This window comes from Phacochoerus africanus, chromosome 6 (genome assembly GCF_016906955.1).
Source record: "Phacochoerus africanus isolate WHEZ1 chromosome 6, ROS_Pafr_v1, whole genome shotgun sequence".
In the NCBI taxonomy this organism is placed as follows: Eukaryota; Metazoa; Chordata; class Mammalia; order Artiodactyla; family Suidae; genus Phacochoerus; species Phacochoerus africanus.
In genome coordinates, this window is record NC_062549.1 from 46788613 (window position 1) to 46806621 (window position 18009).

Below are 18009 nucleotides of genomic sequence, written 5' to 3' on the forward strand. Positions count from 1 at the left end.
GTGACTCAAAAATGCAATTTAATATGAGGAATTTGTTTCAAAAGCATTAGAAGAGCCAAAAGGCAAATGAAAATGAAAATCTGGGTATTATAAATTGTAGGAAGTCACCACTTTCTTTGCGCTGCAGGGTGAAGGGAGAAAGTGGAGTTACCCAGGGCCTTGAGCTGGAGCCACATATAGCAGACCAGGAAGGAGCTGGGTTCCAGAGAGAAGGGCTGCTTGGCACCACAGGAACCAGTAAGGAGACTGGCCTCTTGAAGATGCTACCTGAAGCAAATAGAGGCTGAAAATCATCCTGGCTGCTTATCTCCTTTCACTCTAGTCTTTACAGGTACCTCCTATTACCAAAACCCAACAAAAAAACAGTTAGTAAGGGAGCCCAAAAATGTAATTTTGGAGGAATCAGAGCAGGCAAGGGATAGGGAGGGGAGATAAGGGCCAACAGAGAAATCACCAACTCTCAAGGGAGAGGGTCATTAATAAGTCATGCTTAGGAAGGCTCAGTCATAGCAGAGAGGATAAGTCTGAAGGCTGAAGGCTGGCACAGGAAAAGCAGCAGAATGTATCTCTTAAAATCTGCAGGAAAGGAAGCTGGAGGAGCATTCTCAGAGCTGTTTACATAAAATGGTAGAATTAGAACCAGCCTTTGGGAGGTGGAGGATAGTTGCTGAAATGGAGGGGAATAATGGCTCTCTAATTAAAACACACATAAATGATGCTAACAACAAAAGTAATAGAAATAGTTGCTAGTGTTTATGGGTACTTATGCACTGGACATGGTGCTAAATTACTAAAGTATTGCATTTAATCCTCATAATCACCTGTGTGGTAGATGCCCTTCTTAGCCTTACTTTACAGACATGGAGAGTACGTCTAAAGTCAGATCACATAGTTTAGGCCTTTGATTTCAGAGGCTTCTTGTTCAATCATCATACAACTATGCTCTCCCACTATGTAATTTCTATAATGTGCTTAGGTAATTTCATCAATCTTAATACTTGCTACAGTTTTAGTTCTTCTTTCAGTGATAATTATGGAAGGTTTTCTAGGTCATGCAAATTACAGAAAGAAGGTTGTCTCAAGAAGTATGCATTACCCCCAAAGGATAAGACAGGTCTTTATCAACTGACTCCCTCAGAAGGGGTAGTTGGGGACCTAATCCCATCTGGCCAGGTGTCATCTATCTGGTTATGCATGTGGCTTGAGTCATTCAAGTAATTTGACTCTTTGAAGCAGCATGCACACATAGCCTACTACTTAGGAGGCCTCTTATGAACAGAAATAAAAACTCTATTCAGATTTGATTGAGCTGATGAAAAGTAATGAAGTTACCAGTAAAAAGTACAGGTAATACTTTCTCACACCATCTGAACTTATAATGCCAAGAATGAAAACTTTCACATTGGTTAATAGGATGAGCACATCTTCTGGAGGATTGCAGTCTCCTGTAATATGACTGAGAGATCCCAGAAATAACAGCACATGACTCAAACCTCATTCCTTGCCTATCTAAATGAAGCAATGATTTAGAATTTCAGTTTCTGAAGTAAGTCATAACATCAGCAGCCACATTTCAGCTGATAGTAGGATGCTCTGGAACAGCTCTCCTTTTTTTTTTTTAAACACATAATTTTATTTTCTTTGTTTGTTTTGTTTTGGTTTTTAATCATTTCTTTATATTTTTTTCTACTGTACAGCATGGTGACCCAGTTACACATACGTGTATACATTCTTTTTTCTCAAATTATATAAGTGGCTAGTCAGAGTTCCCAGTGCTACACAGAAGGATCCCATTGCTAATCCATCCCTAAGGCAACATTCTACATCTATTTACCACAACCTCCCAGTCCCTCCCACTCCCTCCCCTTCCCCCTTGGCAATCAGATGTCTATTCTCCAAGTCCATGATTTTCTTTTCTGTGGAAAGTTTCCTTTGTGCCATATATTAGATTCTAGATATAAGTGATATCATATGGTATTTGTCTTTCTCTTTCTGACTTACTTCACTCAGTATGAGAGTCTCTAGTTCCATCCATGTTGCTGCAAATGGCATTATATTGTTCTTTTTACAGCTCTCCTTTTGAATGGAGATAAAGATGTGCTCTTCTTTATGCCACAGACCTGTATACTTTAGTTCCTTTTATGTGTAGTAGAACTGCTCATTTGCTCTATTCTTGATCTTTAAAGCTAACAATAAAGATTTATTGTTAAAGAAAAAAATTGGTAAAATGGACTTTATTACAATGTTTTGAACTTTATAAATAGACAATTTTAAGAAAATAAAAAGCAAGCTACGCATTGAAAGAAAATATTTGCTAAATACCCACCTGATAAAGGGCTGGCATCCAGAATATGTAAAGAACTTCCACAACTCAATGGTAATGAAAAAAAATCTTATTTTAAAAAATGGGCAAAATATTTGAACAGACTCTTAAACCAAGGTAATATGTAGATGGTAAAACAAAACAAAACCAACCAACCAAATTAACCACCAAACTCCAAAAATCAAAGCAAATAAAACATACAAAAGCATGCTCAACATCATTAGTCATTAGGGAGGTGTAAATTATAACCACATCGAGAGATCATAATACACATTAGAATGGCAAAAATTAAAAATCTCATTATCCTATCTGCATACAATAAGTGGAGCAAGTTGAACACACATATGTTGCTCATGAGAATATAAGGTTTTTGCTTCCTCTTTGAAAAACAATCTGGAAGTTTCTCTCTCTCTCTCTTTTTTTAATGGCTGCAGGCATGGCGTATGGAAGTTCCCAGGGTAGGGGTTGAATTGGAGCTACAGCTGCCAGTCTACATCACAGCTACAGCAATACCAGATCTGAGCTGTGTCTGCAACCTACAGCACAGCTCAGGGCAATGCTGGATCTGTAACCCACTGAGTGAGGCCAGGGATCAAATTTGCATCTTTATGGATATTAGTTGGTTTTATTTCTGCTGAGCCACAATGGGAACACCTGGAGGTTTTTTTAAAAGTTATGTATATACTTGCCATATGAGGGGCAATTTCAGAGTATAATCAGGCTTTTGATCCCAATGTGATTTAGTGCAGGGTATGATGTGATAGAGGGTGAAGTATGTTGATATATTTCCTACAACCATAAGAAAAACTCAGGTTTGTATTTTATCAATAGAGAATCAGTGCCATCCCTATTAATGAGTCTCATCTTTTTTCTATCCCTTGTATTACAATATTGATTAAGGATCAGAGAGAAACACAGTTTTTATTTTTTAAGTATTAAAATGGATAGAGAAGTTATTAGATGACCCCCTTGCCTTGACAGACCTATATTATAATTTGTTTTGGAGTTTGACCTATTACTGAATCCTTATTGAGCACATTTATTATAAGATCACTTTATTGCAAACTTCAGGGAAGGAAATAAAAGGAAATAAATGACAATTTCAGACTTACCTGGAATTCATAATAATAACTCTCACAATTGTATGCTGACCTGTGCCAAAAAAAGTGCTGAGTGCTGTACACAGAGCATCTCATTTACTCTTCACAAGTTCTATTATCTCCATTTAATAAGGAAACTGAAGCCCAGAAGAAATTAAAAAAATTTTCCCAAAGTCATGGTCAATAAGAGGCAGAGAGGAGTTTAAAAAAAGGTCTGTGTTCCTGTTATGGATCAGTGGGTTAAGAACTGACACTGTCTGTGAGGATGTGGGTTTGATCCCTGTCTTGATCAGTAGATTAAGGATCTGGCATTGCTGCAAGCTGAGGTTTAGGTCAAAGATGAGGCTTGGATCTATTACTGTGGCTGTGTTGCTGTGGCATAGGCCTCAGCTACAGCTATGATTCGACCCCTTGCCTGGGAATTTCCGTATGCTGCAGGTGTGGCTATAAAAAGAAAAGAAAAAGAAAAAAAGAAGAAGAAAAAATCTGTTCAACTCCAATTCTAAAATACAATTTAGAAGTTCCCACCTGTGATGCACTGGTTCAAAGATCTGACTGCAGCAGCTCCATTTGCTGTGGAGGTACAGGTATGACCCCTGTCCATTGCAGTTGCTTAAAGAACTTGCATTGCTGTAGTTGAGGCACAGGTCACAGCTGTGGCTCAGATTTGATCCCTGAAACTTCCATATGCTGCAGGTGTGGCCAAAAAAATAAAATAAAAAATAAAACCCAAGTTGTTGGTTATCATGTTGTAGCTGCATTCAATCTTACTTACTGCTTGTTGCCTCCATATCAATCCTTTTAGCTGTCTATTTGTTTAATAGTTTGTCTTAGCTCTAAAATCTAAAAAGAAGAGGAAAATGGAACCCTAAAAATACACAAATATATAGACGCGCAAAAGAATAATCATTTTAAGTGGAGAATAAGAAAAAATAACCATATTTAAAAGATGCAATGATGAAAAAAAAACTATCTCTTAGGCTAAATCTCAAATGGCCCTGTCTTAGTCCTAAAATGATAATGGTGAAACAAAAGCTCACATTTGTTTGTAGTGAATGAGGTGTTGGCACAAAAAGGTAAAAGCCTGAGCTATGGACCATCAAAAGAAACCTCATAACTAGGTAAGCATAACAACCCCTAATGCTATTCTAATCTAAATCTGAATAGGCCTAAGAAAAATAAAAGCTAACTGGGCAAAATTCTTATTTTTACCCATTGCATTAATATACTAGTAGAGATATTTGGCAAAATAATTGAATTAAAATAATTTTAATTTTAAAATTCAAAAATTTAGATCAACTTATTAAAACCTTTCTTAACTTTCACCAACACATTTTATCAATGAAAACACCTTGGTCTTGTGAAGTTGGGGAAGAATGAGTCAGAAATATAGGGCTAGTCAGAGGTTTCTTAAACTGCATTGTAACTATTAAGTAACATATTAAGTAAGGCTTCAGAGTTAGTTAACAGCAGGCAGGCGAAGGCCTCTAGCTATTTCTGTTTTTTTTTTTTTATTTAAAGATTTTATTTTTTCCATTACAGCTAGTTTATGGTGTTCTGTTAATTTTCTACTGTACAGCAAGTTGTCCCAGTCACAACTACTCAAAAACATTCCTTTTTCTCACATTATCATGCTCCATCATGTCACTATATATAGTTCCCTGTGCTATACAGCAGGATCTCATTGCCTATCCATTCTAAAGGCAATAGTTTGCATCTATTAACCCCAAATGCCCAGTTCATCCCACTCCCTCCCCTCCCCCTTGGCAACCGCAAGTCTGTCCTCTCAGTCCGTGATTTTCTTGTCTGTGGAAAGGTTCATTTGTGCCTTATATTAGATTCCAGATATAAGTGATATCATATGGTATTTGTCTTTCTCTTTTTGACTTACTTCACTCAGTATGAGAGTCTCTAGTTCCATCCATGTTGCTGTCAATGGCTGAGTAGTATTGCATTGTGTACATATACCACATCTGCTTAATCCATTCATTTGTCGATGGACATTTATGTTGTTTCCATGTCTTGGCTATTGCGAATAGTGCTCAAATGAACATATGCATGCATGTGTTTTTTACAAGGAAAGTTTTGTCTGGATATATGCCCAAGAGTGGGATTGCTGGGTCATATGGTAGTTCTATGCATAGATTTCTAAGGTACCTTCACACTGTTTTTCATACTGGTTGAACCGATTTACCTTTCCACCAAGAATGCAGGAGGGTTCCCTTTTCTCCACACTCTCTCCAGCATTTGTTATTTGTGGACTTATTAATGATGGCCATTCTAACTGGTGTGAGGTGGTATCTCATGGTAGTTTTGATTTGCATTTCTCTAATAATCAGGGATGTTGAGCATTTTTCATGTGTTTGTTGGCCATCTGTATATCTTCTTTGCAGAAATGTCTATTCAGGTCTTTGGCCCATTTTTCAATTGGATGGTTGGCTTTTTTGCTTTGAGTTGTATAAGTTGCTTGTATATTTTAGAGAGTAAGCTCTTATCAGTTACATCATTTGATACTATTTTCTTCCATTCTGTAAGTTTTTTTTTTTTTATGATTTCCCTTGCTGTGCAAAAGCTTGTCAGTTTGATTAGGTCCCATTGGTTTATTTTTGCTTTTATTTCTGTTGCCTTAGAGACTGACTTGAGAAAAAACATTTGTCAGGTTGATGTCAGAGAATGTTTTGCCTATGTGCTCTTCTAGGAGTTTGATGGTGTCTTGCCTTATTTTAAGTCTTTAAGCCATTTTGAGTTTATTTTTGGGCATGGTGTGAGGGTGTGTTCTCATTTCCTTGATTTGCATGCAGCTGTCCAGGTTTCCCAGCACCACTTGTTGAAAAGACCATACTTTTCCAATTTTATAATCTTGCCTCATTTGTAGAAGATTAATTGGCCATTGGTGTCAGGGTTTATTTCTGGGTTCTCTATACTGTTCCTTTGGTTTCTAGTGTGTTTTAGTACCAGTACCACACTGTCTTGATTGCTGTAGCTTTGTACTATTGCCTGAAGTCTGGGAGAGAGATGCCTCCTGCTTAGTTTTTGTTCCTCAGGACTGCATTAGCAATTCTGGGTCTTTTGTGGTTCCATATAAATTTTTGGATTATTTATTCTAGTTGTGTGAAAAATGTCATGGGTAATTTGACAGGGATCGCATTGAATCTGCAGACTGCTTTGGGTAGTAAGGCCACTTTTACAATATTAATTTTTCCCAGGAGCATGGAATATCTTTCCATTTCTTTACATCTTCTTTAATTTCCTTGGTTAATGTTTTATAGTTCTCAGCATATAAGTCCTTTACCTCTTTGGTCAGGTTAATTCCCAGATATTTAATTTTTGGGGATGCAATTTTAAAAGGTATTGAATTTTGTATGCCTTTTCTAATATTTCATTGTTAGTATATAGAAATGTGACTGATTTATGAATGTTAATCTTATATCCTGCTACTTTGCTGAAATTGTCAATCAGTTCAAGAAATTTTGGGGTTGAGTCATTAGGGTTTTCTATATATAGTATCATGTCATCTGCATACAGTGACAATTTTACCTCTTCTCTTCCAATTTGGATACCTTTCATTTCTTTTGTTTGTCTGATTGCTATGGTTAGTACCATGTTGAATAAAAGCGGTAAGAGTGGGCATCCATGCTTGTTCTGGATTTTAGTGGGAAGGCTTTCAGCTTTTCTCCATTGAGTATTATATGGGCTGTGGATTTGTCATAAATGGCTTTTATTATGTTATGTATCTTCTATACCAACTTTGGTAAGAGTTTTTATCTTTAATGGATGTTAGATGTTTCCTTTTTATTAAACATTGCTTCCAGTTTAATTGTTTGGGATTATTTATTTATTTATTTATTTATGTCTTTTTGATGTTATAGGGCTGCACCCATGGCATATGAAGGTTTCCAGGCTAGGGGTCCAATCAGAGCTGAACCTGCCAGCCTATACTACAGCTACAGCAACATGGGATCCAAGCTGCATCTTGGATCTACACCACAGCTCAATGCAATGCTGGATCCTTAACCCAATGAGTGAGGCCAGGGATAGAATCTATGTCCTCATGACTGTTATTTGAGTTCATTAACTGCTGAACCACAATACGAACTCCTGTTTGGTTTTATTTACATGAGTTTATACTTTTGCTTAGGAAACCTATTCATAAATTTCCAGAAATAGTTATGGGTAAAATTAGAATGTCTCTGTTCTCTTCTGTTTTTTTCTCATTTATTGAACACATTATACACATGCCATAATCTGTGCTATGCATTTTACATAATATAGCTCATCACATGACCGTTTTTTTTTTCAGCTTAAGAAACCCAAGGTTCTTAATGTGCAGCATGGTGACCCAGTTACACATACATGTAAACCTTATTTTTTCTCACATTTTCATGCCCCATCATAAGTGACTAGACATAGTTCCCAGTAGAAAAAAAAATAATGTATTTGGGAAATAAAAATTGATTACAATTAAGACTACTTGATAAGAAAAATAAATAAATAAATAAATAAATAAATAAAAATTATTCAAGCTCCAAAGGATTAGATTTTAAAAATTAATAATTTATGATTAAAAAAAAAGTTCTGAGGTTTTAAGGACCTTGTAGATAATTACACGGTTAGTAAGGATCAGTTGCAAATTAAACCCAAGTCTACTTCTGCCTCTTGTTCCCAAAACTCATACTCTTAACCTCTTTACCATGAACTTTTGAGGATTTTTCTAGACACCAAGCATCTTATACTTCTGTTAATACTTTCTCTCTTCAGGCAAGACCATTTTTATACATTTAAAATATTAAGTTGTACTTTGTTTTAGGCACAGTTACATTAAGTATCACATATTAATTAGGAATATGGCTTCTAGAGTCAGAGGAAATGGATTCAAGATCAGACCCCACCATATACTGGCTCTGAAACTTCCCCAGTTTGCATGACCTTACTAACCCATCAGTTTCCTCATTTACAATATAAGTATGAGAGTATGACCTATCTGTTGTGATGTAAATGAGATGAAGCATGAAGAGCATTTACCAATTGCCTGATTCATAATAAGTGTTTAGTAATGTTATTATAGAGTGAGAACTCTTGAAAATAACTTTGGAATGAGACTTCATTTACCCCAAGAGTCTGAACAAAAATGTACTTAAATTCATGCAGTTGTAAAGCTAATATAATTACTGCAACGTTCTTCAAAGGGTTGTGAAATTTTCTCTCATTAACACATAGTGGATAAATTGATATGATCATGAATTTCCATAACCTAAAACATTCCCCTTCCTCTCTGAAAACCAAAACAAAAGACATGAAAATCAAACTTTGATTTTCTATCATTAAACCTCACCACACTTTCCCCAATCTTTCTACCATTTCAATGATTAAGCCAAAGTGAATGACTTTATATTAGGCAATCATTCCACACAAAGAAGGCATGAGAGGCCCATCAGTCCACATTCTGACCCACAGCAGGTACAGAGAGCACACCCAGCAGGTACAGAGGCAGGGGGTAGTGACTGCCAGAAGTACACATCCTGCGGTTACATAGACAGCCTTTTAGCAACAGTGAGGGAGAAGCCCCCCACACCTTGGTCTCTAAAGAGAGATCTCTAGAGTGGCCAAGGAAAGGGAGTAATGGCCAAACAGTTAAAGACAAAGTGAATTCCCAAAATAAATTATTATTTTCTTTGCCCTTTGTTTCCTCCCACATATCCACAAGTCCATATCATACCTATTTCTAGGCTCAGGTAAAATTTCATCCCCTCCACAGCCTTCTTGGTCCCCTCAGCTGGAAGTGAGGGCACTACTTCTCAAAATTCGCTGTGCATCAGACTCACCTGATGAGCTCGATACAACACACATCATTGCAGCCAACTCCAGAATTTTTGATTCAATAGGAAGAAAGTGGGGCCTGAGGATTTGCATTTCTAAGAACCTCACAGGTGTGGCAGATGCTGTGAGCTCAGGGATTCCACTTTGATACCACTTTTCCAGAGCATGTAAGCTCACATCATTTACTCCCATTTACATTTTAGTGGTTTATACCTGAAGACCACCTCTGATTAGAGAGAAAATTACTTGAAAGCAAGGTCTGAGGCAAATCAATTTTTGTAACTGCCTTACATTAACTTAACATTAACAAATAGAAGGGCTTTTAATAATGTTGTTTAGCTAAGTAAATGTTAGTGGTAGGACTAAAAGGAGGATTTTAGTGTTGGAGTCCAAAGAAGGTGAAACACTCTAAATCCATGGATGTGGCCTATTTTAGGGCTAAAAGAGAGTACTACTAATAATACCATAAGAGGATATGCATTTATTGAGGCTTTGGATTTAACTGCTGACTAAGCACTTTACACACATTATTTCATTCCATTCTTATCACAGCTCATTGAAGACAGGCACTGGTGTTATTCCCAATTTATGAATGAGTAGTGATCCTTTGATGATGAGTAATTCTCCCAAGGTCAGCTAGCTAGTAAGCAGCAGAACTGAGATTTGAATCAAGCACTGTTTCCAAATACCAGCTCTTAAAAGTCATGCTCCATGACCTCCCACTTTGTAATGCGGGCTTGACAAAGTTAGAGATTTCTGTTCTTATAATCAGTGGGTAGCAGTGGTGTCCTTTACAGTGGATAGTAAAGTAGCTTAAAAACTCAGGTACATTTGCAGATTTGACTTCATGTGATTTCTGCCTGTTATGGTTTAATTTAAAAATACATGTGGGGGGGCGGGGGATGGAAGATGGCAGAGTAGTAGGAAGTGAGACTCACCTACTCCCAAAAGTACACTGAAAATACATCTACATGTGGAACTATTCACATAGAAAATTTGCCAAAAACTAACAAAAGACCTCGGGTTTATGATAGAGCAGGAAAACGTCACAAAACCAGATAGGACAAAAGAAAGAAGAAAGAATCAAAGGGAAGCAAGATGAGACCTGCACCTCTAGAGGGAGCTGGAAAGAGGAAAAGCTGCTGCATCCTGGGAAGTTCCCCAACCAGCACAGAGATTGACCAAGATGGAGGAGGAACTCTAGAAAAGTGGAGTGAAGCCGTTAAAATGGAAACAATCCTCCACAAACAATCAGTGCAATGAGCAACCATATGCAGGTGCCAGCAGGTGTCAGGAACTAAAACTGGCTTGGAGATCAGATGCAAAGAGGGAGTTGGGGCTGGTTCTGTGGGAAAAACCAGGGTTAGCTGTGTGGAAACAGCCTGGAGGCACTAGGCTATAGGGCAAGCACAACTGAGGGCATGTAAGCAGAGGCAACCCAGTGGGCATAGAGGTCAGAGGCCATCGTTTGGGGGTGCTGGAAGGAAGGAGCAGTTTCCACCATTAAAGCCTGGTTCCCTGTGCATGCTCTCTCAAGCTGCGGTACACTGTCTGCTTCAGCTCTGGGGGACAATATGCAGCAGTGGCTACCTAGCAACAGCTGGAAAGAGCCCCACCCTCAGGGCGATAGAGTTCTTGGAGCAGGCAGAGTAACGGCCTGGGCAATAAATAACACCACCTCCTGGCTTGGCCAGTGGCCTCCATAACTGCAGTGCCCAACCTGTGCCAGAAGATCCCTTGGCAGTGACCGTTCACTGCAAGAGCCACGATCTGCCCGACCAGGGAAAACACAAGCACCACGGTCATACCAAGTAACTCCACAGGGGCCTGCTCTAGCTGCACTGATTCCGTAAGAGTCCAGAGAAGGCTGCCAGGGCCTGTGGCCTAAAGGAACTCTAAACTGCCCCGCCAGGGAAAGCACAAGTTCAGCAGCCCTGACCAGTGGCCCTGAAGGGGCCTGCACAAGTGGCACCCATCCTGCACCAAAAAGAGCCAAGGGAGGACCACTGGCACACAATCCCTGCTGGAACTTCAGGCTACCCAGCTCGAGAAAAGCACAAGCAACTTATCAGTGGGCTTGCAAGGACCCACATCAGTGGCATCGAGCCACACCAAGGGATATGTGGGAGGCCCATTAGTTCACACTCCAAACTGCAGTGGCTGCAGAGAGCACTCCTACCAGCAGCCAGCAAGGGGAGGGACCACCAGAAGTACACACCTTGCAGCTAAAGAGAGACTTTTGCAACAGTTAGGAAGAAGACCCCCCCACTCCTGGGGCTAGAGAAAGTGATCTCTAGAGTGGCCAAGCAAGAGGAGTGACAGCAGAACTATGGGGCCTGCCCCTACAGCTGAAGAGAGCAGTCACCACAGCCTTCCCGGCAGAGGGAGGGGCTACAGGAGCAACTACCAAAAAGAGCCCTGAAATGTACCTGGTCGCAGGAGGGTTATAGGAGACATGCTGCACCCTTGTGCCACAGAAGCAATCCTGTGAACTGTGAATCAATGCCACCTGCCTCACAGACTCCATCCCTAGCAGCCACACAGCTCCAGGAGAGGGAGTGTGATACCACTGCTCCTAACACATGCTCTGGATACATGTGAACTGTTACCACACCCGAGAACTCCAAGACCAGCCACCTGCGGCTCCATCTACATACTCCATTGTCTCTCAAGGGACAATAAACAGAAATGAGACAGTATGAGATGACAAAGATGTAGCTTTCAGACAAAGGAACAAGACAAAAAACACACAAAGCCACTAAATGATGAGGAGATAGGCAATCTACCTGAAAAATAATGCAGAGTGCTAATAGTAAAGATGATCCAAGATCTTAGAAAAAGAATGGAGACACGGATCAAGAACATGAAAGAAACGTTTAACAAAGAATGAGAGAATTTAAAGAGCAAGATGAATAGCATGATATTTCAAATGAGAAATTCTCTAGGAGGAACCAATAGCAGGTTAATGGAGGCAGAAGAACGAACGAGTGAGGTGGAAGACAGAGTGGAGGAAACCCCCTGCCACAGAAAAGAATAAAGAAAAAAGAATGAAAAGAACTGAGGAGAGTCTAAGAGACCTCTGTGACAACATTAAACATACCAACATTTGCATCATAGGGGTTCCAGAAGGAGAAGACAGAGAGGAAGGGCCAGAGAAAATATTTGAAGCAATTATAGCTGAAAATCTCCCTAATGTGGGAAAGGAAACACTCACTCAAGTTGAAGAAGCACAGAGAATTCCGTACAAAATGAACCCAAGGAAAAACACAGCAAGACACATACTAATCAAACTGACAAAAATTAAATACAAAGAAAAACATTAAAAGGCATGAAGGAAAAGCAACAAATCACATACAAGAGAATCCCCATAAGGATAACAGCTGGTTTTTCAGCAGAAAATCTACAAGACAGGAGGGAGTGGCAAGATATATTTGAGGTGATGAGGAGGAGGAACCTAGAACTGAGAGTAATCTACCGAGCAAAGCTCTCACTCAGATCTGATGGAGAGATCAAAAGCTTCTCGGACAGGCAAAAGCTAAGAGGATAGAGCACCTCCAAACCAGTTCTACATCAACTACTAAAGGAACTTCTCTAAGCAGAAAAGGAAAAGCCACAAGTAGAAATAAGAATACTACAAATGAAAAAGCTCACTGGTAAATGCAAAGATAATGTAAAAGTAGGAAATCGTCCATTGACAAATATGATGTCAAAACTTATCAAGCATGAGAAGAGGAGAGGACAAATGTAGAACACTGATAATGGACTTGAAATTAAGAGACTAGCAACCAGAAACAATTCTGCATACATACATGCTTATATCAAAATATAACAGGAACCACGAATCAAATAATTATAATGGTCACACACATTAAAAAAAAAAAGTAAGTCAAACACAACATTAAAGATGGTCGGAAAATCACAAGACAGCAAAAAGAGGAAGCAAAGAAAAAAATACCCCAAATAGAAATCCAAAAAAAATTAAGAAAATGAAAATAAGTGCATACTTACTCATAAGTACATTGAATGTAAATGGATTAACTCCTCCAACTAAAAGACACAGATGGGCTGAATGGATACAAAAACAAGACCCATACAAATGCTGCCCGCTTCAGACCTAAAGTCACATACAGACTTAAGGTGAGGGGATGGAAGAAAACATTACATGGAAATGGAAATTATAGAAAAGCAGGAGTAGACATACTCATATCAGACAAAATAGATTTTTAAATAAAGAAGGTCACAAGAAACAAAGAAGGACATTACATAATGACTAAAGCCTCAATCCAAGAGAAAGATATAACAATTGTGAATATATATGCACCCAACCATAGAAGCACCACAATATGCAGGGCAACTGCTAAGAGCCATAAGAAGGAGAAATTGACAGTAACACAAAATTAGTGGGGGACTTTAACACCCACGTACAGCCATGGACTGATCATCCAGGCAAAAAATCAACAAGGAGACACAGGCCTCAAATGATAAACTAAACCAAATAAGCTTAACTGGTAGAATTTTTCACCCCAAAGCAGCAGAATATACCCTATTCTCAAGTGCACATGGAACATTATCCAGGATAGATCACACTTTGGGTCCACAGATCAAGCCTCAGTAAATTTTTTGAAAATTGAAATTATTTCAAGCATTTTCTCTGACCAAGATGCTATGGGACTAGAAATCAATTACATGAAAGAAAAATGGCAAAAATCAAAAACAAACCCCCCCCCACAAATCCCTGGAAGCTAAATAACCAATGGATCATTGAAGAAATCAAAGAGGAAATTAAAAGAGACTTAGAGACAAATGACAATGAAGAAACAACAATCCAAAACCTATGGGACACAGCAAAAGCAGTTCTGAGAGGAAAGTTTATAGTAGTACAATCTTATCTCAGGAAAGAAGAAAAAACTCAAATAAACAACCTAACCTTACACCTTAAACATCTAGAGAAGGAAGAAGAGACCAAGCCCAAAATTTGTAGAAGGAAACAAATCATAAAGATTAGAGCTGAAATTAATAACATAGAGACAAAGAAAACAATAGAGATCAATGAAACCAAAATCTGCCTTTTTGAAAAGATCAACAAAATTGATAGACCTCTAGCCAGACTCATCAAGAAAAAAAAAAAAAGAGAGAGAGAGGGGATTCAAATCAATAAAATTACAAATGAAAAAGGAGAAATTACAACAGACACCACAGAAATACGAATGATCATGAGATAGTACTATGAGCAAATACATGCCAATAAAATGGACAATGTAGAAGAAAGGGACAGAGTCTTAAAGAGATACAACCTACCAAGACTGAACCAGGAAAAAATAAAAAATATGAATAGACCAATCACAAGTGAAAATGTGATTTAAAAACTTCCCCAAACCAAAAGTCCAAGATCTGATGGCTTCACAGCTAAATTCTATCAAACATTCAGAGAAGGATTAATACCTCTTCTTCTGAAACTCTTGCAAAAATTTGCGGAGGAATGAACCCACCCAAGCTTATCCCATTAAACCACCATCACCCTGTTACCAAAACCATAGATACTACATAAAAAGAAAGTTGCAGGCCAATATCACTGATGAACAGAGATGCCAAAATCATCAACAGAATATTAGCAAACCACATACAAATATATATTAAAAATATCATAAACCGTGATCAAGTAGGAATTACCCCAGGGATGCAAGGATTCGTCAGTATCCTCAAATCTATCAATGTGATACACCACATCAACAAACTGAAAAATAAAAACCATATGATCATCTCAATAGATGCAGAAAAAGCTTTTGACAATATCCAATACCCATTCTTGATAAGAACCTTCCAGAGAGTGGGCATAGAGAAGAACTACCTCAATATAATAAAAGCCACTTATGAAAACCCCAACTAACATCATTCTCAATGGTGAAAAACTGAAAGAATTTCCACTAAGATCAGGGGCAAGACTAGGATGTCCATTTTTACCAATGTTATTCCACACAATTTTGGAAGTCCTAGCCATGGCAATCAGAGAAGAAAAAGAAATAAAAGGAATCCAAATTGGAAAAGAAGAATAACCATCACTGATTGCAGATGGCATGATGCCATACCTGGAAAATCCTAAGGACACTACCAGAAAACTGTTAGAGCTCATCAATGAATGTGGTAAATTTGCAGGATACAAAATCAATACCCAGAAATTGATTGCATTTCTATACACTAGCAATGAAAGATCAGAAAGAGAAATTAGGGCAACCACCCTGCTTACCATCCCATCAAAAAGAATAAAACACCTAGGAATAAACTTACCTAAAGAGACAAAAGACCTATACTCTGAAAAGTATAAGATGCTGATGAAAGAAATCAAACATGACCCGAAAGGATGGAAAGACATGCTCTTGGATTGGAAGAATCAATATAGTCAAAATGACAATACTACTTAAGGCATTCTACAGATTCAATGCAGTCCCTACCAAATTATCAATGACAATCTTTACAGAGCTAGAATGTAAAGTTTCACAATTTGTATGCAAACACAAAAGACCTCCTATAGCCAAAGCAATACTGAAAAGAAAAAACAGAACTGGAGGAATCAGGCTACCTGACTTCAGACTATAGTACAAAGCTACCAATCTCAACACAATATGGTACTGGCACAAAAAACAGAAATATAGATCAATGGAACAGGACAGAAAGCCCAGAAATAAACCCAGACACCTATAGTCAACTAATCTATGACAAAGGAGGCAAGAACTTACAATGGAGGAAAGATAGTCTCTTCAATAAACGGTGCTGAGAAAATTGGACCGCCATGGATAAGATAATGAAATTGGATCACTTTCTAACACCACACACAACAACAAACTCAAAAATGGATTAAAGACCTAAATATAAGGCCATATACTATAAAACTACAGGAAAACATAGGCAGAATGCTCTTTGACATAAATCATAGCAACATCTTGTTTGATCCTCCTGCTAGAATAATGACAATAAAAGAAACAATAAACCAGTGGAACTAATGAAATTCAAAAGATTCTGCACAGCAAAGGAGACCGTTAAAAAAATGAAAAGACAATAAACAGAATGGGAGAAAAATCTTTGCAAATGTTTTAACAGACAATGATTTAATCTACAAAATATACAGACCCCATATTCAACTCAATAAGAAGAAAACAAACTACCCAGTTTTAAAATGGGCAGGAGTTCCTGCCTTGGAGATGGGATTAAGATGGTAGAATAGAAGGACTGGAGCTCAGCTTCTCTCCTAAAAACAACTAAATTCACAACTAAAGCCTGAGTAATCTTCAACCAAATGGACTGGAAACCTTAAAAAAGATACCCTACACCAGAATACAAATAGGAGGCCACATCAAGAGGTAGGAGGGGTGATTTTGTGATATAAATAATCCCATACCTCCTGGGTTGGGTGCCCCACAGACAGGAAAATAACTGTATTACAGAGACTCACCTACAGGAGTGAGAGTTCTGAGCCCCACATCAAACTATCACGTGTGAGGATCTGTCATTGGGAAAAAAAGTCCCTGTGGCATCTGGTATTGAAGGCCAGTGGGGCTTGTGTGCAGGAGCTCCATTGGACTGGGTGAAATGGAGACCCCATTCTTAAAAGGTGCACGCAGACTTTCATGTGCACTGGGTCCCAGGACAAAGCAAATCTCCATAGGAATCTGAGTCAAACCTGACTGCAGTTCCTGGAGGACTTCCTGGGAAACCAGTGGTGAATGCGGCTTGTCGTGAGGGAAGGACATTGGAAGCAAAACTCTTGGGAATATTCAGCAGGGTGCTTTGCCTGGAGGTGGCCCTATTTGGAAAATCTGGCCCCACTCACCGCACTGAGAAGCCCAGGCAGGATCACATCCCGACCCCCAGTAAACAGCCTGCCTAAAGAACCCTCAGGCACACAGATGCCTCTAATCCCATCCAGAGACAAAGCCCCACTCACCAGAGGGATAGGAATCAGCACCCACCTACCAGTGGGCGGGCATCATCTCCTCCCATCAGGAAGACTACAGCAAGCCCCCATACCAACCTCAGGCACAAGGGGGGAAGACACCTGAAGTAAGAGACGCTACAACTCTATTATCTGCAAAAAGGTCATCACACCAAAAAACCTATAAAAATGAAAAGACAGAGAACTATACTCAGATGAGGGAGTATAGAGAAAGGAAAAACCCCAGAAAATCAGCTAAGTGATGAGGAGATTCTCAGCCTCCAGGAAAAAAAGACTTCAGACTGTTGATGCTGAAGATGATGCAAGACATTGGAAATAAACTGGAGGCAAAGATGGATAACTTACCAGGAAACACTGAGCAAAGAGATTCAAGATATAAAACTTAAACAAGAAGAAATGCAAAATACAATGACTGAAATAAAAAATTCACTAGAAGCAGCTAACAAGCAGAATACAGGAGGCAGAAGAACGAATAAGCGAAGTGGAGGGCAGATTAGAAGAAATTACAAATGCAGAACAGAAAACAGAAAAAAGATTAAAAACAAATGAACAGAGTCTCAGAGAACCCTGGGACAACGTTAAAAGCACCAACATCCGTATTATAGGGCTGCCAGAAGGAGAAGAAGAGAGAGAAGGGGACAGAAAAAACATTCCAAGAGCTAATAGCCAAAAACTTCCCTCACACGGGAAAGGAACCACTCCCTCAAATCCAGGAAGCACAACGAGTACCATATAAAATAAACCCAAGGAGGAATACACTGAGACACATATTAATCAAACTGACTAAAATGAAAGACAGGAGTTCCCATCATGGTGCAGTG